Consider the following 15,780-nt stretch of genomic DNA (forward strand, 5'->3'; position numbering starts at 1 on the left):
GTTGTGTGGGCTCTTCCCACATGCTTGAATGCAAAGAAGCTCGTGAACTAGATGAGACACCAGTGATGTAGCTGTCAATAGTGCAGCCGGTGCAGTGCCACCAGGGCCCAGGGGCTTTCGGGGGCCGCTTCACCCCAATTAGTGACTGTTATTTTACTACCAAACCAGGGGATGGGGGCCCCATTTCTTTCTGTGCATTATTTCTGAGGGTGCCCATGCTAAACCACTGTGAGACACATCTGCTGTGAGATAAATGCAGTGATGCTCGAATCAAGGGTGAATTTGGGGTAACTATAAACACCTCAAGAATGTCTGCTGTAGTTGTAATTGCAGTGAAGAGATTTGAGCTGAGGTCTGTATTCCATGGAGGGCCTGGAATTCAGTGCTTAATTTGTAAAATAATAAGTGCTGGGGCCCAAACTTTTCCTCAGACGCTGCTAACAGCAGTGCAGATGTTTGTGGTGCCGAATAAATATGCGGTGAAGTAGGGGGCGGTGAATGCGGCAGCTCCCCCAGAAATAACCATACCGAGTTCAGAGAGTGAATGAGCAATAGAGATGCCTTAAAATGTTATTTTTATCTTATCACATTTGCTGCTCCTTCAAAGCCAGAGGTCAAATGTCAGGCTCTGTCTTCAAAAAAGTGATGCTTATTCGTTTAACGTGGAGATTGGTGTTCACTTTTCAATTTCTGACTGCAAGTGAGAGGATTCTGTAAAGATAACTGTGTGGCAATCATGCTGGCGTACAGGAGTGTGAAAGGAAGGACTGTAGGATGTAAATGTTTTTACTAAATGTGTTACATGTAAGTTGTGCACGAGTGAAAAATATATCACTTCCGTTTACTTTCCACGAGTTTGGTGATGTCATTTCCTTGGTATATATTCAAGTGATAATTTAGGTCATGTTTTACCTTATCTTTCCAGATTGCTTAGAAGGAGTATACCAATTGGTTATTGTATTTATGCATGTCTTAATGCACATTCTACCTTGATAGTTATCAGGTAAACCTATTAGGTTATCAATGAGTGGTTAAAAGGATCAATCACTTTGGTCCTGAAGAAAAGCCTAGGGGGAGGCTTGAAACATGTAGACCAGGGAGAAAACCACTCAATATAGTGTACTTTTCTCCTCTCCCCTGTTAACAATACCCGCCACAGGAATTAATAAACTTTAGGTTCCACGTGGCCAGGTATTTTTTTAATTCACATCTTTTTCTTGACCCTTTCACTCTCACAACAACACATAGTAATCACCTCACAAAAGTGCTCCCACATCTTCGTCGGTCGTAGCACGCCCCGTATCACATGCAACTGTGCAAACGGCATCAGCACTGGTGCTCATACCCTTTGCACAGATGTGCTATGACACTCTCTTTGCACAGTCACCTTTGCATGCCACACCCCCTGTTTGAAAGGCTATTTTTGTGCACACTGTGCTCGTTAAGAGATCTTGGCCATAGCTCTGCAGCACTTCTGGTTTTTCAGAGCCATCACCGGTCATGGGCAGAACAAGTCTTCCCAGACCCGAACTGTCCTGTTCAAGGCAGGGGGGAACCCTGAGGCCAATGTCAAATGTACATTATTAGAACCTCAAAGGAGACATGAACACATATGCACATTCCATGTTATGTTATGTATTTATTTTTGTATAGCGCATATGTCACCGTTCGGTCTCAGACCAGTAAAGACCAGACCAGACCAGACTGTAAAGCAGGAGTAGCATTACAGAACTCTTGAAAGAAAAAAAGAGAAATTAATTTGTACCATTTTGATTGCTTGTGTCAAGAGAAGTGGTGGAAATAATATTTGCATAGCTGCAAAACACGGCCAAAGCAGAATTTTACCTTTTTGTTTTTTGCTGTTCAGATTTAACAGTACCTGTATTTATGCATGAATTCATGCTTTCTTCCTATTTTTGCTTTGTTTATATTATAGTAAATTGATTTTTAAATAGCACTTCATAGATTTCTGTTGTTTTAAGCACTGTAAATTAAAAGCATTATCGTTCCCCTTATTAAGGAAATGTTGCTGAAGAAAACAGTTTCAAATATGCGCCTTTATCAACAGCCCTTTCTATTGAATCTACCTGTTTCCCTCTTTGGTGTTACCAGCTGTCGGTTGTGTTTTTCTCTCAGTGCCTTTATTTAACACTAATTTCCTCGTTCTGTTTGCGCAAGGTTTTTGTCCATTGTGTGCTCTTGGCCGCCTCAGATGCAAATATGGCTTTTATTGTTCCCTTTTATTTTCTTATCTCAGAAACAATTGACTGTACTAACCCTTTATGTGAGGTTTCTTTGACTGGTTAAGTCAAGTCAAGTCAAGGTTATTCGGTCTTTTAAAACCATTACACCATGTAATTCCATTTTCATTACTTGAAGCGTCCTCTGAAAAAAGTTAGTAAAAAGTATAAACATCATTGTTCATTGTTCTACTCTTAATAAAATCAAGACCCTGATTATATTGTCCGGAAAGTGCTGCAACCCTAACAATCGTCTTCATCATAAAATGTCTTTGACTGGAAGAAAAAAACATTTTAAAGTGGCATTGCATTTAGGTTTTGCTAATATACACATGATTAGCCTTAATCGCAGTCGATTTTAAAATGTGCCAGTGGAGTGACAAGGGTGCCATGGGCCCTGGTGAAAGCAAGTATTATGGGCCGTCTGCTCCGAGGTGGACATTAAAGCACAGCCGTAATTAAGGGGCAGTGAGTCCAGTATTCCTCCAGGCCTCAGTGCCACTCAATCAATCAATCAGGCGTTTGTTAAGCGCGACTACTCACCCGTAAGGGTCTCAAGGCGCTGGGGGGCAAGGCCGAACTGGGAACCAAAACCGGCCCTGGCAAAGTACTCGGCCAAAGCTGCGAAACCGGCCCTGTAACAAAAACGGCCCCCAGAGGCCCAAAACCGTCCCCCACCCTTGTGGCGCACCGGGGGATTGCCCGGTGCCCACAACGGCCAGTCCGGGCCTGCTGGGGGGGGGGGGAGGGCTAGCAGGCTCCAGTCCATCAAGGGGCAGTCTTTTGAAGAGCCACTGTACCTGCCGTAACACAAGGCCCCGCAGCCCCCGCATTGCGGGGGGGGACCCGCGAGGGCCACTGGCTCCGGGGGCCCCGCAGGGGCCCCTCACGTAAACATGCTGCTGCGCACACAGTAGGGCTGTGACAAAATGGTGTGCCCAGCGTGGGCCGGCCGGGCCCCTGCTGCGAGTCAGTAATGGTGGTGGTGGGGCCGGGGGCCCCGGCCGCCGGCCGGGGCCCCTGCGAGTCTCAGTCTGCAGTCAGTCTTCCATCTTTTATGGTGCGGGGCGCGGGCCGGCCAGGGCCCCCGGCCCCGCTGCCGGGGGCCCTGGCCGTCAGTGATGTTGAGTCAAGTCAGTGACTAGTGTGAGGCAGCAGTTCGAAACTTCGAATTTTCAAATTAAATGTATTTATATTGTGGTCTGGAATTGTGCGCGGGGCCGAGTCTACTCTGACTTGTAGTTCGAACGAAAATGGTTGGTGCGGGGCGGGCGGGCTGGGCCCGGGGGCCCCCGTTGGGGACCCCGCCCGACCAGTGGCGGCTGGTGACATTTGAACCTGGTGGGGCGGAAAATGATTTCCGCACTGTAGCTCGCGAGCGCGGCGCGCGTGCCCGAACACCCCCACCCAACCCCCCCCCCCCCACCGAGAAAAATGTGAAAATCGAGTGGACAAATGGTGCATTTGCAAGCAATTTTGAGAAGGAAGGAAGGTTAATAAAGAAATTGTGAAAGTGCAGATATGACAGTAATAAAGAGATGTCATACAACATAGGTAGCTACCTGCTTATTCAATATGTGGCTTCATAACAGACTTTGAGATACAATGCATTTCTGACTACCTCACAGAGGTTTTTTATTTAAAAACAAGTAAACAGATCGCAAACTGCAGGGCCCACCCTCTGACTCACTCACCTGCGCACTTCACTTGAGCACCAGTTTCGATACATATTTGACCCATTTATTTGTCATGCACGGGTGGGGGTTGAGTGAATTGCCCAGAATCACAGGATGTTGTGCGTTCCTGCTGCGACTCGAACATGGTTCCCTAGTGAGGTACTAACCCAGCCCAACGCTGCTTGGCTTTCACCCAGCCATTGCATGTGCTTACCAACCCAGGTGACGCGCCCCCCAAGATGCAAGACTCGCCCTGATATTGCCCACACCAAAATAGGCTGCTCCCGCCACCGCCAATGCTGCCCGACTGCCTCACTGAGGTAACAAGCAGAAAGAAACAAGCTGCAATGTGACCAGCCCGCTGCAGTTGTGAATAGGATTAATGCAAGTTACCACAAAATTTAGCAGAAATACAATCTAATAATCACCATAAAAAGGACCAACCAACTACAAAGAAATGCCCCCAGCAGGCGTACCGTTCAATTAGCATTGTGGTCAATAACACATTTAACCAAATGTGCGCACATATGAAAGAGGCTGTGATGCATGTGTAATGCTCTGGGCTACACAAACACACTTACGCACAGGAAAGTGTACTAAAATCAACACTGTGGGACTAAGTAGTTAATTATAAACCCTTTGGTAGATGTCATCAATAACCATGTACGTGCCTCCCGATATTACTGATGTGAGGGCCATCTTAAAACTTTATGCCCACGACTAGGGGGAACAGATTTTGATAAGCAACATCTATGAATGTCCAGACATAAAAATAGACTTACTTCTGTCCCGATTTTTGCGTTGCCTTGAAAAACTGTGTATTCCCGGCGGCGTACATAACATTACCTATGGCACGTCCTTCACCCGGAGCCCCCCCTCTGTCTCCCCTCTGCTGCCGCGTGCTGCACGTTTGTATCATGGGAATTCAAGCCAATAGGCTTAAATCTTTTAAACAGGAACAAAGAGTGGGGGTTAAGTTCTACCCAACAGCAATCTTCCTTTCTCCCCAAGCAGGAGTCTAATGACCCAACATGACCTGTGTCCTGCCTGCCTCCAGGCCTTCAACAAAGATCACAGATTGGGGCTTATTTACAAGCTCCTCGCGTTGCATTGTCAATTTAAATAAATGTGGAAAAATACTAGCTGTAGCGTCATCTTTTGCTTGTGGCAAAAATAAATGTGGATAAATACAGAAAAAATGCCCGAAAAATAAATATGGATAAATACAGACGGAAATGGCAAAAAAATAAATACCATAAAACCGGGAGCCCTAATTATAGCCTTTTGATCATTAGTTACAATGTCATAGATACTTTTAACATACACTATTCCTGCATCGATCTATGTGAAGCAAAAAGAAAACAAGTCAGGCCGCACACTATGCTAACTGCAGCCAGCCTGTTTATCAGTGCCGGTCCGTGCGCCTCGTGAACAGCGCCGCGCGCCCCACTGCAGACTCCCCCTGCATTCCAAGGGAACTGCTCACGAGGCGCTCGACGCGATCCGATTCTTTCTGCCATGCAGAAAGCAGCAGAAGTTCACGCGCACAACGTTATCCTATGGGACAACGCTGCGCGCGGCCAGGTCTTGTCTCCCTTCGTCGGTCTCAGACTGCTGAGACGACGACTATAGTTCTCGCTTGCGAGAACGCGCTTTCAGTGCGTTTATCGTAGGCGAGCCCTAATAAACGAGGCACCCTGTGGACTGCAAGAGCTAACTAGCAAACACAAGTAAATGAATGGGGCCAGCTGCTAGCCCATATTATTGCCCAGAGAACCCTGTGTACTTTATGGAAATTGTTGAGGGCTAAGGGTGGGACAACAGAAGACCAACTTGGCGTTGTGCAACTCTGAAGGTCCATCCATCGAGGGGCGAACCGTCAAGCCCTGGAGAATTCTAAGCTACAGGTTGCGCCTCAAGCGTTATTTGACGCATCACCACCTTTTCAGATTATTCTGCTAAATTTTGTTTATGCTCAGATTTCTGACTCTGGAGGGAATCCTGAAGATGCCTTTCCTCGTGCATCCATAGCTGCCAAACTGAGCATTCTTTCCATGACTGGCACAGCAAGCTGTCATCTGTTGCCATGCTGTTGCCCACATTGCCTGGCAGGAGAAACCACTCTGCAGTCCTTCAGTTCTGACTCTTTTTACTGCAGGGGCCTGACTCTCCACAACATTACATACATTTCCTTACACTATATTCCGCACCCATGTGTGTGTAATGGGTTACCTCACTTAGGGCCATAAGTATCATGCAATTTCCAATCGCAAAGTCTGAAATTCGCAGAATTTCAGCCTTTGTGAATGCAAATTTGGTAAATGGAATGTATGAAGCAAAACTGGTGCAAAATAAGGAATCGCAAAATTTGCGATTCCTTATTTTGCAATTGCATTTAAAGAATCGAACATTTTGCGATTCCTTAAATGCAATGTATGTAGAATTTTTTTTAGCAAAATGCCCTTAAGGAATTGCAAATTACCACCAACTTCTAGTTGGTGGTAAGTTGCGAATTCCTTGAAAAATGCAAAAATGTGCATTTTTCAAAGTGCCATATGACGCACATACATGCCCTTAGGGCATGTATGTGCGCCACATGTGCACCCATGCATATTTCAGGGGTGTAACAGGGTGTCCTTTGGACACCCCTGCACCCTTGAAATTATTCTCAATTTGCGATTAGCAAATTGCGAATCGCAAATTGAGAATAACTTCCCATTCAATCCTATGGATCTCCTGGCCTATAGAAATGAATTTGAAAGTATTCCTTAATTGCAATTTGCAATTTGCTAATCGCAATTAAAGAATTCTAAGGAATCGCAAAAAAATGCGATTTTGTACATACATACCCATTTACGATTCTCAAATAGCGATTTTTAAAAAATCGCTATTTGAGAATCGCAAATGGGTATCTTGATACATATGGCCCTAGGTAAGACTACACACAAGGTAGGCCTGAGTACATTGGGACACATGGCGATTGTGTTTTGGCCAGCCCTAGCTATTTGTTTACTAGATGCAGGAAATAAACTTGGGTTTATAGTGAGATCATGGTTTATCATGTTCATTTAGTCCAAAGGAATACAAATCGTTAAGTATTATGCATGGTGCTTAATTTGTGCTGGCATTTGCAGGTGGTGGCCTCCAGCACACACTTTTAGGGGACATTATGTATTTTTTTTCATCAGACTTTGAACCACAGCAAGTGTGAGATCTCAAAAAAGTGAGTAAAAGGCAGAGAAGAAAGAAGGCAAAACAGTTCGAAAGGCAGAAAGCAGGGATGGAAAAGAATCTGCAAGGGTGAGGTAAAGAGACAGGATGTGTAGGTGTCAGAAGAGAGAGGAAGAGGTGGAATGCTAGGCAGCCTTTGATTTCAGCAATAGGCCTGAGCACAAAAATAAAGAGGCCCCTATAAGTGAATTAGATAGCTAAAGAAGTGGCCCATATTTGCAAATTGGAGCACTTTTGAACTTGTAAGACATTCTCTGTAAGTCCTTTGCAAGGCCTGGGAGACTGCATGGATTTGAGCTTGCTGACGGCAGTTTTTGTTTTAATACCAGGGAAATCAACACTACTGTAAAAAGCATTTGCAATGCAATAGGTCTCACATTTGCAAGAGTTTAAACTATCGCATTGTAAATGACAAAGCCTTTTATGTGTCAGGATTCAGGCAAGCCGGGCCGAAGACGGCTGTAATGCCAGAAACCGGTCCCCGGAAGCTTGTTTCCTTCCCAGTGTAAGAATTGGCTTTTGTAGTTTGGTTTGCCCTGTTCCCATCATGCACTGGGACAGGAACAGACTAATTTGCATACAGCCAGGTTCTAAAACTGGGATGGTGCAGTGAGCTAAAAAACGGTGTTGGATCTAGCCCTGATCTCTTGACTGGGTGAGAGTATTCTGCTTAATTCAGAGACTCTGTCCCTCACCACCCCTTGTTGTAAATAATTTTGTCCACCCTAAGCGTGGAAGGGTATACTCAGACATGAGTCCCTTGCTCATTGCACCATCAGGATTCAAGCAAGCTGGGCCGAAGACGGCTGTAATGCCAGAAACCGGTCCCCGGAAGCTTGTTTCCTTCCCAGTGTAAGAATTGGCTTTTGTAGTTTGGTTTGCCCTGTTCCCATCATGCACTGGGACAGGAACAGACTAATTTGCATACAGCCAGGTTCTGAAACTGGGATGGTGCAGTGAGCTAAAAAACGGTGTTGGATCTAGCCCTGATCTCTTGACTGGGTGAGAGTATTCTGCTTAATTCAGAGACTCTGTCCCTCACCACCCCTTGTTGTAAATAATTTTGTCCACCCTAAGCGTGGAAGGGTATACTCAGACATGAGTCCCTTGCTCATTGCACCATCAGGATTCAAGCAAGCCGGGCCGAAGACGGCTGTAATGCCAGAAACCGGTCCCCGGAAGCTTGTTTCCTTCCCAGTGTAAGAATTGGCTTTTGTAGTTTGGTTTGCCCTGTTCCCATCATGCACTGGGACAGGAACAGACTAATTTGCATACAGCCAGGTTCTGAAACTGGGATGGTGCAGTGAGCTAAAAAACGGTGTTGGATCTAGCCCTGATCTCTTGACTGGGTGAGAGTATTCTGCTTAATTCAGAGACTCTGTCCCTCACCACCCCTTGTTGTAAATAATTTTGTCCACCCTAAGCGTGGAAGGGTATACTCAGACATGAGTCCCTTGCTCATTGCACCATCAGGATTCAAGCAAGCCGGGCCGAAGACGGCTGTAATGCCAGAAACCGGTCCCTGGAAGCTTGTTTCCTTCCCAGTGTAAGAATTGGCTTTTGTAGTTTGGTTTGCCCTGTTCCCATCATGCACTGGGACAGGAACAGACTAATTTGCATACAGCCAGGTTCTGAAACTGGGATGGTGCAGTGAGCTAAAAAACGGTGTTGGATCTAGCCCTGATCTCTTGACTGGGTGAGAGTATTCTGCTTAATTCAGAGACTCTGTCCCTCACCACCCCTTGTTGTAAATAATTTTGTCCACCCTAAGCGTGGAAGGGTATACTCAGACATGAGTCCCTTGCTCATTGCACCATCAGGATTCAAGCAAGCCGGGCCGAAGACGGCTGTAATGCCAGAAACCGGTCCCCGGAAGCTTGTTTCCTTCCCAGTGTAAGAATTGGCTTTTGTAGTTTGGTTTGCCCTGTTCCCATCATGCACTGGGACAGGAACAGACTAATTTGCATACAGCCAGGTTCTGAAACTGGGATGGTGCAGTGAGCTAAAAAACGGTGTTGGATCTAGCCCTGATCTCTTGACTGGGTGAGAGTATTCTGCTTAATTCAGAGACTCTGTCCCTCACCACCCCTTGTTGTAAATAATTTTGTCCACCCTAAGCGTGGAAGGGTATACTCAGACATGAGTCCCTTGCTCATTGCACCATCAGGATTCAAGCAAGCCGGGCCGAAGACGGCTGTAATGCCAGAAACCGGTCCCCGGAAGCTTGTTTCCTTCCCAGTGTAAGAATTGGCTTTTGTAGTTTGGTTTGCCCTGTTCCCATCATGCACTGGGACAGGAACAGACTAATTTGCATACAGCCAGGTTCTGAAACTGGGATGGTGCAGTGAGCTAAAAAACGGTGTTGGATCTAGCCCTGATCTCTTGACTGGGTGAGAGTATTCTGCTTAATTCAGAGACTCTGTCCCTCACCACCCCTTGTTGTAAATAATTTTGTCCACCCTAAGCGTGGAAGGGTATACTCAGACATGAGTCCCTTGCTCATTGCACCATCAGGATTCAAGCAAGCCGGGCCGAAGACGGCTGTAATGCCAGAAACCGGTCCCCGGAAGCTTGTTTCCTTCCCAGTGTAAGAATTGGCTTTTGTAGTTTGGTTTGCCCTGTTCCCATCATGCACTGGGACAGGAACAGACTAATTTGCATACAGCCAGGTTCTGAAACTGGGATGGTGCAGTGAGCTAAAAAACGGTGTTGGATCTAGCCCTGATCTCTTGACTGGGTGAGAGTATTCTGCTTAATTCAGAGACTCTGTCCCTCACCACCCCTTGTTGTAAATAATTTTGTCCACCCTAAGCGTGGAAGGGTATACTCAGACATGAGTCCCTTGCTCATTGCACCATCAGGATTCAAGCAAGCCGGGCCGAAGACGGCTGTAATGCCAGAAACCGGTCCCCGGAAGCTTGTTTCCTTCCCAGTGTAAGAATTGGCTTTTGTAGTTTGGTTTGCCCTGTTCCCATCATGCACTGGGACAGGAACAGACTAATTTGCATACAGCCAGGTTCTGAAACTGGGATGGTGCAGTGAGCTAAAAAACGGTGTTGGATCTAGCCCTGATCTCTTGACTGGGTGAGAGTATTCTGCTTAATTCAGAGACTCTGTCCCTCACCACCCCTTGTTGTAAATAATTTTGTCCACCCTAAGCGTGGAAGGGTATACTCAGACATGAGTCCCTTGCTCATTGCACCATCAGGATTCAAGCAAGCCGGGCCGAAGACGGCTGTAATGCCAGAAACCGGTCCCCGGAAGCTTGTTTCCTTCCCAGTGTAAGAATTGGCTTTTGTAGTTTGGTTTGCCCTGTTCCCATCATGCACTGGGACAGGAACAGACTAATTTGCATACAGCCAGGTTCTGAAACTGGGATGGTGCAGTGAGCTAAAAAACGGTGTTGGGTCTAGCCCTGATCTCTTGACTGGGTGAGAGTATTCTGCTTAATTCAGAGACTCTGTCCCTCACCACCCCTTGTTGTAAATAATTTTGTCCACCCTAAGCGTGGAAGGGTATACTCAGACATGAGTCCCTTGCTCATTGCACCATCAGGATTCAAGCAAGCCGGGCCGAAGACGGCTGTAATGCCAGAAACCGGTCCCCGGAATCTTGTTTCCTTCCCAGTGTAAGAATTGGCTTTTGTAGTTTGGTTTGCCCTGTTCCCATCATGCACTGGGACAGGAACAGACTAATTTGCATACAGCCAGGTTCTGAAACTGGGATGGTGCAGTGTGCTAAAAAAACGGTGTTGGATCTAGCCCTGATCTCTTGACTGGGTGAGAGTATTCTGCTTAATTCAGAGACTCTGTCCCTCACCACCCCTTGTTGTAAATAATTTTGTCCACCCTAAGATTGGAAGGGTATACTCAGACATGAGTCCCTTGCTCATTGCACCATCAGGATTCAAGCAAGCCGGGCCGAAGACGGCTGTAATGCCAGAAACCGGTCCCCGGAAGCTTGTTTCCTTCCCAGTGTAAGAATTGGCTATTGTAGTTTGGTTTGCCCTGTTCCCATCATGCACTGGGACAGGAACAGACTAATTTGCATACAGCCAGGTTCTGAAACTGGGATGGTGCAGTGAGCTAAAAAACGGTGTTGGATCTAGCCCTGATCTCTTGACTGGGTGAGAGTATTCTGCTTAATTCAGAGACTCTGTCCCTCACCACCCCTTGTTGTAAATAATTTTGTCCACCCTAAGCGTGGAAGGGTATACTCAGACATGAGTCCCTTGCTCATTGCACCATCAGGATTCAAGCAAGCCGGGCCGAAGACGGCTGTAATGCCAGAAACCGGTCCCCGGAAGCTTGTTTCCTTCCCAGTGTAAGAATTGGCTTTTGTAGTTTGGTTTGCCCTGTTCCCATCATGCACTGGGACAGGAACAGACTAATTTGCATACAGCCAGGTTCTGAAACTGGGATGGTGCAGTGAGCTAAAAAACGGTGTTGGATCTAGCCCTGATCTCTTGACTGGGTGAGAGTATTCTGCTTAATTCAGAGACTCTGTCCCTCACCACCCCTTGTTGTAAATAATGAATGTTGCAGGAAAGCATGTCGTGCCTGCAGTAGGAGAAACTCATTAAAGAAAATAGTGCTTACAGACTAAAAAAGACGTACCATGTAACAACCACAGTAAAAGGGTCAGTCTTCAAGGGAGGTTACAATGAAGATAAGGCAGTACTGAGGAGGTACTAACAAGCCTATTAACGAATCAGAAACCAGCATTTAAGAAGGACAATGACGCAAGCCAATGAAAAATATGAGCGGAGTGTGGGTGGGGCGTCTATTCCATACTCCAATACAGCATGCCGTAGACCAGCGCATGCACTGCCAGGCTTAGCCTACAAACCGGCCCAGAAGCAGGGGCGTAACACAGGCCCCCCACAGCCCACGCGGTGCGTGGGGCCCCTAGCTCCAAGGGGCCCCCTTGGCACTGCACTCTGGCCGGAGAGCTCCTGATTGAGCCCGGAGGGGGCCCCCCTAAGTACTGTGCAGGGAGGCCCCCTCACTTTTCGTTACGCCAGTGCCCAGAAGATCATAAAATAGGCCCACAAACAGCTCAAACAAACGGCCTACACACTGACCAGTCTCTCGGATACTGGCTGATTGTTCTGTAAGGCAGCCCGACCTTGAATCATACCTTGCCCCACAGTCAACAGTTCATCTGGGGAAAAAAGATATTAGATAAGACAAAGATATGCTTGGCTATTACATTACAAGCTGCATAAGGATAAACAGGGCTCTGACAATAGTTTTGATCTTCTCTAGCTCTTTATCTGCAAAAGATATGCTGGTTTATCTGTAGGAATTTCAAGTATGTCTGTGTGAATTACCCCAATGGAGATCATTAACCTATTTAACGATGATTAACTTGCAACCTGCAGGTTACGCAAACATCTCTGCCAACAAAGTATGAACCCCCAAGGTTCATAGAATTTGTATCTTTGACTTACATGTTCTATAGAAGGATCTCTAGCAGACATATTAACCGGCTAAACTATTTTACCTGTATTGCACTCCGAGACTTACCTGAAACAACAACATTCCCTTGAGGAAGTGCATTAACCCCTTAAGAGGTAGCCGGTTAGTGATCCTTATGCACATTTTTACCTAGAAGGTTTACTTTTTGTCAATCTTAGTTGCACATTTCACCGATTCGTATTCTTGTGACTCTGTCCCTTTCTGCGCAACCTAATCCCAAACTGAGTGTTCTCTGCTTTCATTCTTTCCGTTTCCTGCACCGTTCCCTGACAATTGAACAAAAGACAATCAAACAAACAAAAAAAAAGACTATCACAAAGGGATTTATATATCTGAAAAAATAGTAGACAATATGTTCTTGTACAACAGGGCTTTAAGTGGGGTGAAAAAAACTGGGATGTGGTGTCTCTCCAAGGGGCGTGGCCGGTGTAATTAAGTGCTTCACTTAAAAACATGTAAACTAAAACTCTGTGCTTAGCATAGTCTGCCTCCTGACTGGTATGTTGCTGCTTCTGTCATTGCATCCAGATATATAATACAACAAGTAACATCACCCCATACAACAAGCCAGGACTATTGGCTTCGTCAATGGTTATTAGCTGCATAAGATAAATAAGTAACAACAATGGCTTTCTTTGTATAAAATATTTAAAATGCTTCAGTTCTAAAATGATGAGACAGTTAAAGAACTATAACCAGTTTCTTTGAAGTTACATCAAAGGCAGTGAAGGGTGGTACAGCTGCGGAGTGTATTTTCACCCTGATATTGAGGGCAAAAGTGAGCGCCCAATAGGTACCCCTATCAGCACCAGCTTTTTAGAACTGCCGGTGCTGAGCACCGTCAGGACCTGGCCCACTTAAAACCCTGTGTACAATATACTGGGCGTAAACTCAACACATTCGGAATCTTCACTATTTCCATCGCATAGAAATTAAATTGTTTTAGACCCATTTTTGGACTGGCATAGAGACAGCTTTAGCTGGCTCACCAGCCTCATATTATCCACAGCGGCATAAAAAATGTGTAAATATATAAAACATACTTAAGCTTTTCATTAGCGCCTGTACCTTGGCAGCTGAGCCACTTCTTCGCTTTTATATTTGTGCAAGGTTTTACATTTATTGCACTATGTCTGCACAAAAAGCCTCAGGCTGCTAGCCTGCTCCCAGCTGAATCTGAGCTTGGTTTTACCAATGCTTGTTTCTCTTCAATGACCAGACTTTAACTCAAGGGTTCAATGACCGGAGGTAGCTTGAAGGGGCGTGGCTAAAGCGGCAGAGGCTCGGCTTTGGTGGTGTGTTTCTCGCTCAAGACTCTCATTGGCTACTCGTGTCCCTCATGTAAATAACAGCGTGACTGGGGCGGAACAGTAAAGGAAGGGTAACGTGTCTATCTCACGTCATATCGGAAAATATAAACGTCGGCGCGCCCCCTTCCCCTCCTATTTGTCACTTGAGTACTGACAGAAGCCACACACTTGGCGGGGATTGGAACCGCCTAGGGGGCGAGAACCATCTTGGAGTCAGGCAAAAGCACTTCCCTTTTTACGCTCTAACGCCTACACTTTCCTGACTCCAAAAGGGCCTCCGCCTGGGACATAACTGGTGCATGCGCTTTCTTTTTCCCGTGCTCGTCGTTTTACAACTGACAGGCGCGCGCTTCCTTAAACGGTCTGACAAAGGCACGTTCCCGAGCCAGCAAGGCGTCTACGGGAGTGGCGCGAGACTCCAACCTTCAGTCAGTTGCAGCAGCGTGAAGGAGAGCGCGCGTGCGGCGGAGCGCGAGACCCAACCGACTCTCACAGCCGGTTCAAATCAATTCACGGTAAGAAAAACTGCCATTCTGGTAGTAAGGCAATTTATTACTACATAGTCTGACCAGAGGGGGCCAAATTCAGTAATTTTAATGGTAATGTTGTGCATAGCCTTCTCATACGGGTGGACTGGAATAGACACTATTAATACTGGTACTATTTTAATCGTCGATTCAAATTTGTCCTACAGGGTATTGACTTCAGAAAGACAGTGGGGGATTTGACTTGCCTCGGTACATACAGCTTTGTAGCAGGTTTTCTAACAAGTGAACTCGCTTATCTGCCTTTCATACCTCCCCAGCCCGTTTTATTCACACACATAAATAATTCCATTCATCAGGCTATTTTTTCTTACTGAAAACGCCCCCATTTTGTCAGAGATACAGAGTGTGTGTGTATATCCACAAATATTATTATAAGGGTTTCGTGTAACTTTGCTAATTTAAGCACTAGTCATACAGGTTGACTATTGGTGAGTTGTTGATACAACTAACAGTAAAAAACATGAAATATTAATAACAATTCTGTCAGAGTGTCTTTTTAGATCTTGTTTCTCATTTTCCAGTACTCAAAGCATTAAAAAACCCTGTCTCTTATTTTCAAGTCACCTCCCCACTCACCAAAAAGGGCGTTTACTTAAGTTACATTGTTCAAGGTGGTTTTCATGGCATTTGTTAGACGCTTGGTATAGTGTTACTAAGGGACAGGTGTGCTGCTTGCACCAAAGCGTGTCGGCTGAATGGCTTTTAAAGATAGGTGAACAGCGCAGTGCTATTTGAAGTGTACATATAGGGATATCATATTTACAAAATTATATATTTTCTGGCATGCGGTAGAGCTACACTAGCGGATTAAATGACATTTGATTTAAGGGTTAGGCGCTTTTTTAGAACGCTTAAGACAGGCAATGTAAATTTTCCTGCTAGAGTCTCTGACAAAACCCTTTCAAACAATCTCCAGTCCAGCAGATCTGAACTGAACCATTATTCTAATTATTATGATCATTGTGATTAGGACCAACTGGTCATTGCCCACATGATTCCCTCCATTAATATCACTCATTGAATGTGGGCTTCCTTCTTGGATTAACGTATTACCCCCTGGGGTGAGGGCCACAAATCTGAGTATAGCATCCATCACTGGTAACTTCACTGATCCCCCATTGTCCTTTGCAGAGTGTCACACAGGAGTCTGTATCTGTCTGATATAAAACACACTTTTCATTGACAAGCAGATGTCGCTCTCTGATCCACCTTCAGATCTGACACCGAAACAAGCTCGTTGACGTATGACTCATTTTAAGGGTATTTCAAAATGAAGGCCAACTAATGTGACCCCA

General features: G+C 45.7%; 1 protein-coding gene across 1 annotated transcript in view; it reads left to right on the forward strand.

Annotated features, from left to right (window-relative positions):
- Positions 1–14,069: 14,069 nt before the first annotated feature.
- The window catches only part of ACSBG2 (acyl-CoA synthetase bubblegum family member 2), a 76,600-nt gene continuing 74,889 nt past the window's right edge, over positions 14,070–15,780 (forward strand). Inside the window, exon 1 of the mRNA XM_078671170.1 lies at positions 14,070–14,452. The gene's annotated coding sequence lies outside the window, so the exon portion shown is untranslated. The remainder of the gene's footprint in view (positions 14,453–15,780) is intronic.

The sequence above is a fragment of the Lissotriton helveticus genome, chromosome 12, assembly GCF_964261635.1.
Source record: "Lissotriton helveticus chromosome 12, aLisHel1.1, whole genome shotgun sequence".
NCBI classification, from domain to species: Eukaryota; Metazoa; Chordata; class Amphibia; order Caudata; family Salamandridae; genus Lissotriton; species Lissotriton helveticus.